The sequence below is a fragment of the Scyliorhinus torazame genome, chromosome 17 (assembly GCF_047496885.1).
Source record: "Scyliorhinus torazame isolate Kashiwa2021f chromosome 17, sScyTor2.1, whole genome shotgun sequence".
In the NCBI taxonomy this organism is placed as follows: Eukaryota; Metazoa; Chordata; class Chondrichthyes; order Carcharhiniformes; family Scyliorhinidae; genus Scyliorhinus; species Scyliorhinus torazame.
In genome coordinates, this window is record NC_092723.1 from 77,125,933 (window position 1) to 77,135,846 (window position 9,914).

The window sequence follows — 9,914 nt, forward strand, 5'->3', positions numbered from 1 at the left end:
ACTTCGGAGGCTCAGAGTCCCTCCATGCCAATAAAAACCCAAACCGCCCCAGGACCTCCCACAAATTGTCCCACTCCATCCTATCGAAGGCCTTCTCCGCATCCATGGCGACCACCACCTCCACCTCTTGTCCCTCGGGGGGCATCATTATGACGTTTAGCAACCTCTTGATATTCGCCACCAGTTGCCTCCCCTTAACACACCCTGTCTGGTCCTTACCCCAGGCACACAATCCTCAATTCCCAAGGCCAAGATCTTGGCCAATAACTTGCCATCCACATTTAACAGGGAGATTGGCTTATACGACCCACACTGCTCTGGATCTTATCCCGTTTCAGAATCAGAGAGATCGAGGTTTGCATCATCGTGGCTTCCTTGCTCGGTGCTCAGGCCTGCAAAATCCTGAATCTTGTGCAGTGGGTTAACTCCATGTCGCCCGCTGAGGCATCAGCCTCGCCAGATGCCAACTTTCAATCCCAATTAGGTGACATCATAGCACGATACCACAGCGTCTTCGAGGGTATGGGCACACTCCCCTACACATACAAGATACTTCTGAAACCGAATGCCACACCCGTGGTTCATGCACCGCGTCGGGTGCCGGCACCCCTTAAGGACCGCCTCAAGCAGCAGCTGCAAGACCTCCAGGACCAGGGCGTCATTTCTAAGGTCACGGAACCCACGGACTGGGTTAGCTCCATGGTTTGTGTCAAAAAACCATCAGGGGAACTTCGCATTTGTATCGACCCCAAAGATTTGAATCGTAACATCATGAGGGAACACTTCCCCATCCGTAAGCGAGAAGAGCTCACGAGCGAAATGGCTCACGCCAAGTTATTTACGAAGCTGGATGTCTCCAAGGGGTTTTGGCAGATACAGCTAGACGCATCCAGTCGAAAGCTCTGCACTTTTAACACCCCATTTGGTCGTTACTGTTACAACCGGATGCCCTTTGGCATCATCTCCGCCTCGGAGGTGTTCCACCGAATAATGGAGCAAATGATGGAGGGCATCGAGGGGGTGCAAGTGTACATCGATGACATCATTGTCTGGTCCACAACTCCTCAGGAGCACATCGATCGCCTCATAGGATCCACGAGCATGGCCTCCGACTCAACAGAGCCAAGTGCTCATTCGGTCAAGCAGAAATTAAGTTCCTCGGCGACCATATTTCGCAGTTCGGTGTGCAGCCAGACGCAGATAAGGTGTTGGCGATCAATGCTATGAAGACACCGGAGGACGAGAAGGCGGTCCTCCGCTTCCTAGAGATGGTCAACTTCCTTGGGAAGTTTATCCCCAACCTCGCATCTCACACCACAGCTCTCTGCAATCTTGTAAAAAAAAACACCGACTTCAAGTGGCTCCCCGCTCATGAGCGAGAGTGGCGTGAGCTCAGGGCGAAACTCACCAAGGCCCCGGTCCTGGCGTCTTTCGACCCTGCCAAGGAGACGAAGATCCCCACTGACGCGAGCCAGGCTGGCATTGGGGCAGTACTCCTCCAGGCTGATGAATCCTCCTCCTGGGCCCCAGTCGCATATGCATCTAGAGCCATGACCCCTGCTGAGCAGCGATATGCTCAAATCGAGAAAGAGTGCCTGGGCCTCCTCACGGGGATTGACAAATTCCATGATTACGTGTATGGACTCCCCAAGTTTACGGTCGAAACGGACTACAGACCACTGGTTCACATCGTACAGAAGGACCTCAACGATATGACGCCATGCCTACAGCGTATCCTCCTCAAACTCCGACGCTATGATTTCGACCTGGTCTACACCCCGGGCAAGGAGCGCATTGTGGCCGATGCACTCTCTCGCTCCATCACCACACCGTGTGGGCAGTCGGACTTCGTCTGCCAGATCGACGCCCATGTTGAGATCTGCGCATCCAACTTTCCGGCCACTGACGAAAGGGTCGTGCAGATTCGTCAAGAGACGGCTAGGGATCCTTTACTCCAACGGGTCATGCGCCATCTCACAGATGGTTGGCAGAAGGGCCAGTGCCCACAGTTCTACAATATAAAAGACGACCTGGCAGGGGTCGATGGCATACTAATGAAACTGGACAGGATAGTAATACCACAGAGTATGCGAGAGCTCGTCCTCGGCCAACTCCACGAGGGTCACCTGGGGGTGGAAAAGTGTCACCGGCGAGCCCGAGAGGCAGTATATTGGCCTGGCATCAATGACAACATCGCCAACACTGTCCTAAATTGCTCAACGTGCCAACGGTTCCAGCCGGGTCAGCCGAAAGAGACTTTGCAGCCGCATGAACTGGTGTCGTCCCCATGGACCAAGGTTGGCATTGATCTCTTCCACGCAAAAGGCCGGGACTACGTCCCCCTCGTGGACTATTTTTCAAATTACCCCGAGGTGGTCAGACTGCATGACCTCACATCAGCAACAGTCTTTAGGGCGTGCAAAGAGACCTTTGCCCGTCATGGCATTCCACTTACGGTCATGACAGATAATGGCCCGTGCTTCTTCAGTCAGGAGTGGATGGATTTTGCCCGACAGTACAATTTCACGCACATCGCTTCAAGCCCCCATTACCCCCAGTCAAATGGGAAAGCAGAAAAGCGGGTACACATTGTAAAACGACTGTTGTGTAAAGCTGCGGATTCGGGTTCAGATTTTCACCTGGCACTGCTAGCCTACAGGGCGACTCCTTTGTCTGCTGGCCTGTCCCCAGCACAGCTGCTAATGAACCGCACACTACGGACGACGGTGCCGGCTATCCACGTCCCGGACCTTGACAATTTTCCGGTCCTGCAAAGAATGCAACTATCTCGGGCCCACTGCAAGTCGGCGTATGATGCCCACGCCACAGATCTCCCTGCTCTGGTCCCTGCTGACCAAATTCGTGTTCAGCTACCTCATGGTGGCTGGTCTGCCACAGCTGTGGTGGTCAAGCTAGTGGCCCCCAGATCATTTCTCGTTCGCATGCATGATGGCTCTTTTCTTCGCCGTAATAGGCGGGCACTGCGGCTGCTTCCACGCTCGCCACCTGGACGTGATGTCCCACCTCGCCTGCTGATTCCTCAGGACACACCCTTCCAAGAGGTCACCGATCTGCCGTTTCTTTTGCCACCGTCTACGTTGGACGCAGCTCCGCCCATTCCCGTGCAGGCGGCCCCGACCCACCCTTGAGGCGGTCAACCAGAATTTGTCGCCCGCCACAGAGACTGAACTTATAGACTGAATGTTGCATTACCTTGTGCTTCGTTTACACATCTGTACATATTGTTTCTTCCTAATTTGTTGTATGCACGCTATCTGCTCTAGACACCTTCCCATGTAAATACGTTCACGTATTTTGTATATAGTTCAGCTCCTACTCATGTAAATATGCTCACATACTTTGTACATAGTCAGGCTCATACACACATCCACTATTTATTGACACATACACACATTTTTTGAAAAGGGGGAGGTGTCATAATACACACACAAGTATATGATGGCGCACAGACAGACAGTGAGTGACACAAAGGATGACCAATGAACATACAGAACACAGCAGCCAATCACCAGACAGGACACTGCCACTATATAACCAGGGGGCACTAGTTTTCCCGCTCTCTTGGGATGCAGCCTCTGAGACAGTCACAGCCTGTGAGCAACAACGAGAACATCCACCATGTGGCAATAAGATAGTCTGGTCAGGTTAGCCTCAGGTCTCCAGTCAACTCAGCATAGTGTCAACCCACAGTTCAAGCATGTTTAGTAGTTAAGAGTTTAATAAAATAGAGTTGCATTTCCTCAAGTGTTGGAAGCCCGTCTCTCTCTCTGCTACAGTAAACGCAGTCCTCGCAGACCCAGCTTACCCAACACATCACCGCCTTCTCCCTATATGCCCGTATCGGTATGAACCCCCCTTTCACCACTGCCTTCAATGCCTCCCATACCGTGCCACCGAACCCTCCCCCGTATCATTTATCTCCACATACCCCCGAATGGCCTCCCTCATCCGCTCACACACCTCTTCATCTGCCAACAGACCCACATCTAGCCTCCATTGCAGGCGCTGTCCCCATCCTTGCTCACTCGCAAGTCCACCCAATGGGGGGCATGATTTGACACCACTATCACCAATTTGTAAAGGACCCATTGATCCCTGCTCTTTGTTTCCTCTCTGCCAACCAGTTTTCTATCCACCTCAATACATTTCCCCCAATCCCATGCACTTTAATTTTGCACAAAAATCTCTTATGCGGGACTTTGTCAAACACCTTCTGAAAGTCCAAATATACCACATTGTGGTAGTCTGAGTTAGGAGGATTACGGTGCTTAGTTATGCCGGAATACCATTGGTGGAGAATGTAATTGTTCCCATTGGATAAGCTTGCACGTTAGCTCCGCCTTGCAAGGCGGGGTATAAGAGCCTGTGCTGCCCCAGCAGCTTTCTTCTGCACCTGCGCTGCTGGGGGAAATATCTAGCGTATTAAAGCCTTCAATTGTCTCCAATCTCGTTTCTGAGGTTATTGATTGTGCATCAATTTAATACGCTAGATTTAAAAGAATGGAGCTCCGAATCAAGCCGGAGTGTCTGCAACTCAGCCCCCAAGCAGCAAACTCAGCGGCAACCTTCAAGCACTGGCTGGCGTGTTTTAACGGATACCTCGGAACGGCCGAAAACACACCCACGGGAGAACAGAAACTGCAAGTCCTGCACTCGAGGGTGAGCCCAGAAATGTACACCCTCATCAAGGACGCGGACGACTTCGATGCAGCAATGGAGCAGCTGAAACGACATTATATTCGCCCGGTAAACCAGGTTAGCATCTGTTAGCAACGAGGCGACAAATCCCTGGGGAATCGCTGGAAGAATTCTACCGTGCACTCCGATATGTTGGGGAGAAACTGCAGCTGCCCGCAAGTTTCGGCGAGCAACCACACAGAACTTTTGATCCGGGACACTTTCGTTGCAGGTATGCTGTCCTCCCAAATCCGCCAGCGATTGCTGGAGAAAGACACCCTAGGCCTCAAGGAGGCACGGGCCCTTCCCGGCTCCCTGGATGTGGCCTCCCGAAACGTCCCCGATCGCGCGGCAGCCCCCTGGGCAGCGTGGAACACCCCCGCGGCCGACCCCGAGAGATCTCCCATCCCCCCGCAAGCTTGTGCTACAAGATGGCCTGGCAACCCCGGGGGACTCCACTGCTATTTTTGTGGGCAGGCCAAGCACCCCCGAAAGCGCTGACCGGCCCGCGCATCCACCTGGAAGGGATGCGGTAAAATGGGCCACTTCGTGGCGGTATGCCAGGCCCGGGCGGTCGTTGCGGTCTCCGGTGGCGAATGCGGACCGCCACCACAATCCTCTCCACAGTCCCCAGGCGGCCTCCGGGTGCCGCCATCTTGTCCCGCAGACACGTGCGATGGATGGGCGCCGCCATTTTGTGCACCCCCAGCCATGTGCGACCAATGGGCGCCGCCATCTTGGATGGACTCCCAGGACCCCAGCTCGGCTGACCACACACCGCCCAAAGAGAACATTCAACTGTTGACCCTGGACCAGTCTCGGCCCGAACACTATCGACTGCTACGACGACGGTGCTTATCAACGGGCATGAAACGTCCTGCCTAATCGACTCTGGGAGCACGGAGAGCTTCATACACCCCGACATGGTAAGACGCTGTTCTCTCCCCGTCCACCCCGTTAATCAAAAAATCTCCCTGGCCTCCGGATCTCACTCAGTAGAGATAAAGGGGTTCTGTGTAGCTAACCTCACAGTCCAAGGAAGGGAGTTCAAAAACTACCGACTCTACGTCCTTCCCCACCTCTGCGCGGCCACACTCCTAGGATTGGATTTTCAGTGTAACCTCCAAAGTCTAACGTGGCCCTATACCCCCCTCACTGTCCGCAGCCTCACGACCCTCAAGGTCGATCCGCCCTCCCTGTTTGCGAACCTCACCCCGGATTGCAAACCCGTTGCTACTAGGAGCAGACGGTATAGTGCCCAGGACCGGACTTTCATTAGGTTAGAGGTCCAACGGTTACTGAAGGAAGGTGTCATTGAGGCTAGTAACAGCCCCTGGAGAGCTCAGGTAGTGGTGGTAAAGACCGGGGAGAAGCATAGGATCAGTCAGACCATCAACAGGTTTATGCAGCTCGACGCGTACCTCTCCCCCGCATATCCAGTCTGGTCAACAGGATTGCGCATTACATGGTCTTCTCCACGGTGGATCTTAAGTCCGCCTACCACCGGCTCCCCATCCGCACAAGTGACCGCAAATACACTGCCTTCGAAGCAGCTGGGCGGCTCTACCACTTCTTAAGGGTTCCCTTCGGTGTCACTAACGGCGTCTCGGTCTTCCAGCGAGAGATGGACTGAATGGTTGACCGGTACGGTTTACGGGCCACATTCCCGTACCTCGATAACGTCACCATCTGCGGCCAAGACCAGCAGGACCACGACACCAATTTCCGAAAATTCCTCCAAACCGCAAAAATCCTTAACCTAACGTATAACAAGGATAAATGCGTGTTTAGCACCGATCGCCTAGCCACCCTCAGCTGCGTAGTGCGTAATGGAGTGATAGGTCCCGACCCTGAACGCATGCGCCCCATTATGGAGATCCCCCTCCCGCACTGCTCCAAGGCCCTGAAGCGCTGCCTAGGCTTTTTTTCTTACTATGCCCAGTGGGTCCCCAACTATGCGGAAAAGGCCCGTCCACTGATCCAATCCACAGTTTTTCCCCTGTCGATAGAGGCCCGCCAGGCCTTCAGCCGCATCAAAGCAGACATTGCAAAGGCCACGATGCACGCCAACGACGAGTCCCTCCCCTCCCAGGTCGAGAGCAACGCCTCCAACATAGCTCTGGCAGCCACCCTCAACCAAGCGGGCAGACTCATGGCCTTCTTCTCACGCACCCTCCACGCCTCCGAAATCCGCCATTCCTCAGTCAAAAAGGAGGCCCAGGCCATAGTAGAAGCTGTGCGACATTGGAGGCGTTACCTGGCCGGCAGGAGACTCACTCTCCTCACTGACCAACGGTCGGTTACTTTCGTGTTCGATAATGCACAGCGGGGCAAGATAAAAAAAGACAAGATCTTACGGTGGAGGATCGAACTCTCCACCTACAACTATGAGATCTTGTATCGTCCCGGGAAGCTAAACGAGCCTCCTGATGCCCTATCCCGCGGCACATGTACCAACGCACAAGTGGACCGCCTCCGAGCCCTCCACAAGGACCTCTGCCACCCAGGGGTCACTTGATTTTTCCACTTCATCAAGACCCGCAACCTGCCCTACTCCATTGAGGAGGTCAGGACAGCCACCAGGAACTGCCAAATCTGCACGGAGTGCAAGCCGTACTTCTACAGGCCAGAGAAAGCGCACCTGATAAAGGCTTCCCATCCCTTTGAACACCTAAGTATGGATTTCAAAGGTCCCCTCGCCTCCACCGACCGCAACACGTACTTCCTGATCGTGATTGCTCCCGGTTCCCTTTCGCCATCCCCTGCCTCGACATGACCACCGTCATAAAAGCCCTCCATAGTGTCTTTACGCTGTTCGGTTTCCCCGCCTACATACACAGTGATAGGGGGTCCTCCTTTATGAGCGACGAACTACGTCAATTCCTGCTCAGCAAGGGCATTGCCTCGAGCAGGACGACCAGTTACAACCCCCGGGGAAACGGACAGGTAGAGAGGGAGAACGGAACGGTCTGGAAGACCGTCCTACTGGCTCTGCGGTCCAGGAATCTCCCAGTCTCCCTCTGGCAGGATGCCCTCCCAGATGCCCTCCACTCCATCCGGTCAGTGCTGTGTACCACGACCAGCCAAACACCTCACGAACGTCTCCTTGTCTTCCCCAGGAAGTCCTCCTCTGGGACCTCGCTCCCGACCTGGCTGGCAGCTCCCGGACCCGTCCTGCTCAGAAAACACGTACGGGCGCACAAATCGGACCCATTGGTCGAGAGGGTCCATCTCCTCCACGCTAACCCTCAGTACGCCTACGTGGCGTACCCCGACGGCCGACAGGATACGGTCTCCCTACGGTACCTGGCGCTCGCTGGATCCCCACACACACCCCCGCCACCAGCCCCACCCTCCCTCCCACCGGCGCACTCCACAGCCACCCCCTTCCCAGGTGGATCAGTTCTTCCACTGGCCCTGTCTAGGCCCTGCCCACTGGCGCACCCCACAGCTGCCCCCCTTCCCAGGCCAGTCGGTCACTCCACCAGCCACGTCTAGGGGTGATGAAGCCGCCGCAGAAGCCGAAACCACGCTCCCGGAGTCACAGACGCCCGAACCTCCACCGACATCACCACCAAAGCTACGATGATCGCAGATGACCCCCGATCAACTAATTGCTTTTTTTTGAAATGTACATTATTGTTGTAAATAGTTAAAAGTTGTAATGAGGCAAAACGCTATATGGAGGCATTACGATACCTTCATAACTATAACTTCTACCACATTGTAATACGAAGCCACCACCCCCGCCGGACTCTTTTTTAACAGGGGGTGAATGTGGTAGTCTGTGTTAGGAGGATTACGGTACCTAGTTATGCCGGAATACTATTGGTGGAGAATGTACTTGTTCCCGTTGGATAAGCTTGCATGTTAGCTCCGCCTTGCAAGGCGGGGTATAAGAGCCCGTGCTGCACCAGCAGCTTTCTTCTGTACCTGCGCTGCTGGGGGAAACATCTAGCGTATTAAAGCCTTCAATTGTCTCCAATCCCGTTTCTGAGGTTATTGATTGTGCATCACGCATTGACTGGCTCGCCCGTGTCAACTATGCTGGTTACACCTTCAAAGAATTCCAACAGATTTGTCAAGCATGATTTCCCCTTCATAAATCCATGCTGACTTGGACTGATCCTGCCACTGCTTCCTAAATGGTCCGCTATAAAGTCCTTGATAATGGTTTGAAGCATTTTCCCACTACCGGTGTTAGGCTTACTGGTCTATAATTCCCTGCTTTCTCTGTACCTCCCTTTTTGAATATTGGAGTGACGTGAGCTATCCCCCAATCTGCAGAGACACTTCCTGAGTCTGTAGAATCTTGGAAGATGACCACCAATGCATCAACTATTTCCAGAGCCACCTCCTTAAGCACTCTGGGTGCAGATTCTCAGGCCCTGGGGATTTATCTGCCTTCAACCCCATCAATTTTCCCAAGCACCATTTCTCTACAAATGTTGATCTCCCTCAGTTCTTCCCTCTCACGAAACCTTTCATTCTCTAACATTTCTAGTATCTGATTGGTGTCCTCTTTAGTGAAGACAGAACCAAGACAGAACCAAAGTATGTATTCAATTGCTCAGCCATTTCTTTGCCCTTTATTATGCATTCCCCTGTATCTGTCTGTAGGGGGCCTACATTCTGAAGTGCTTCGAGAGGTTGGTCAGGAGACCACCTCTATATCCCAGAATTCCTTGATCCACTGCAATTCGCGTGCCGCCACAACCGGTCCACAGCAGACGCCATCTCCCTGGCCCTACGCTCATCCCTGGAGCATCTCGACACCAAGGACTCCTACACCAGATTCCTGACTACAGCTCTGCCTTCAACACCATTATCCCAGCCAAGCTCATATCAGAACTCCAAAACCTAGGACCTAGCTCCTCCCAATCCTCAACTTCCTGACCCATTGGCCACAATCAGTAAGGATAAACAACAACATCTCCTCCATGATAGTCCTCAATACCAGAGCTCCACAAGGCTGCGTACTGAGCCCCCTACTATACTCCGTATCACACACGACTGTGGCAAAAATTTGGCTCCAACTTAATCTAATGTTTGCTGATGACACAACCGTAGTGGATTGGATCTCGAACAACGATGAATCAGAATATAGGAGGGAGATGGAGAACCTAGTGGAGTAGTGTAACTATCTCTCCCTCAGCATCAGTAAATCTAAAGATCTAGTCATTAACCTCAGAAAGCAAAGTACTGCACACACCCCT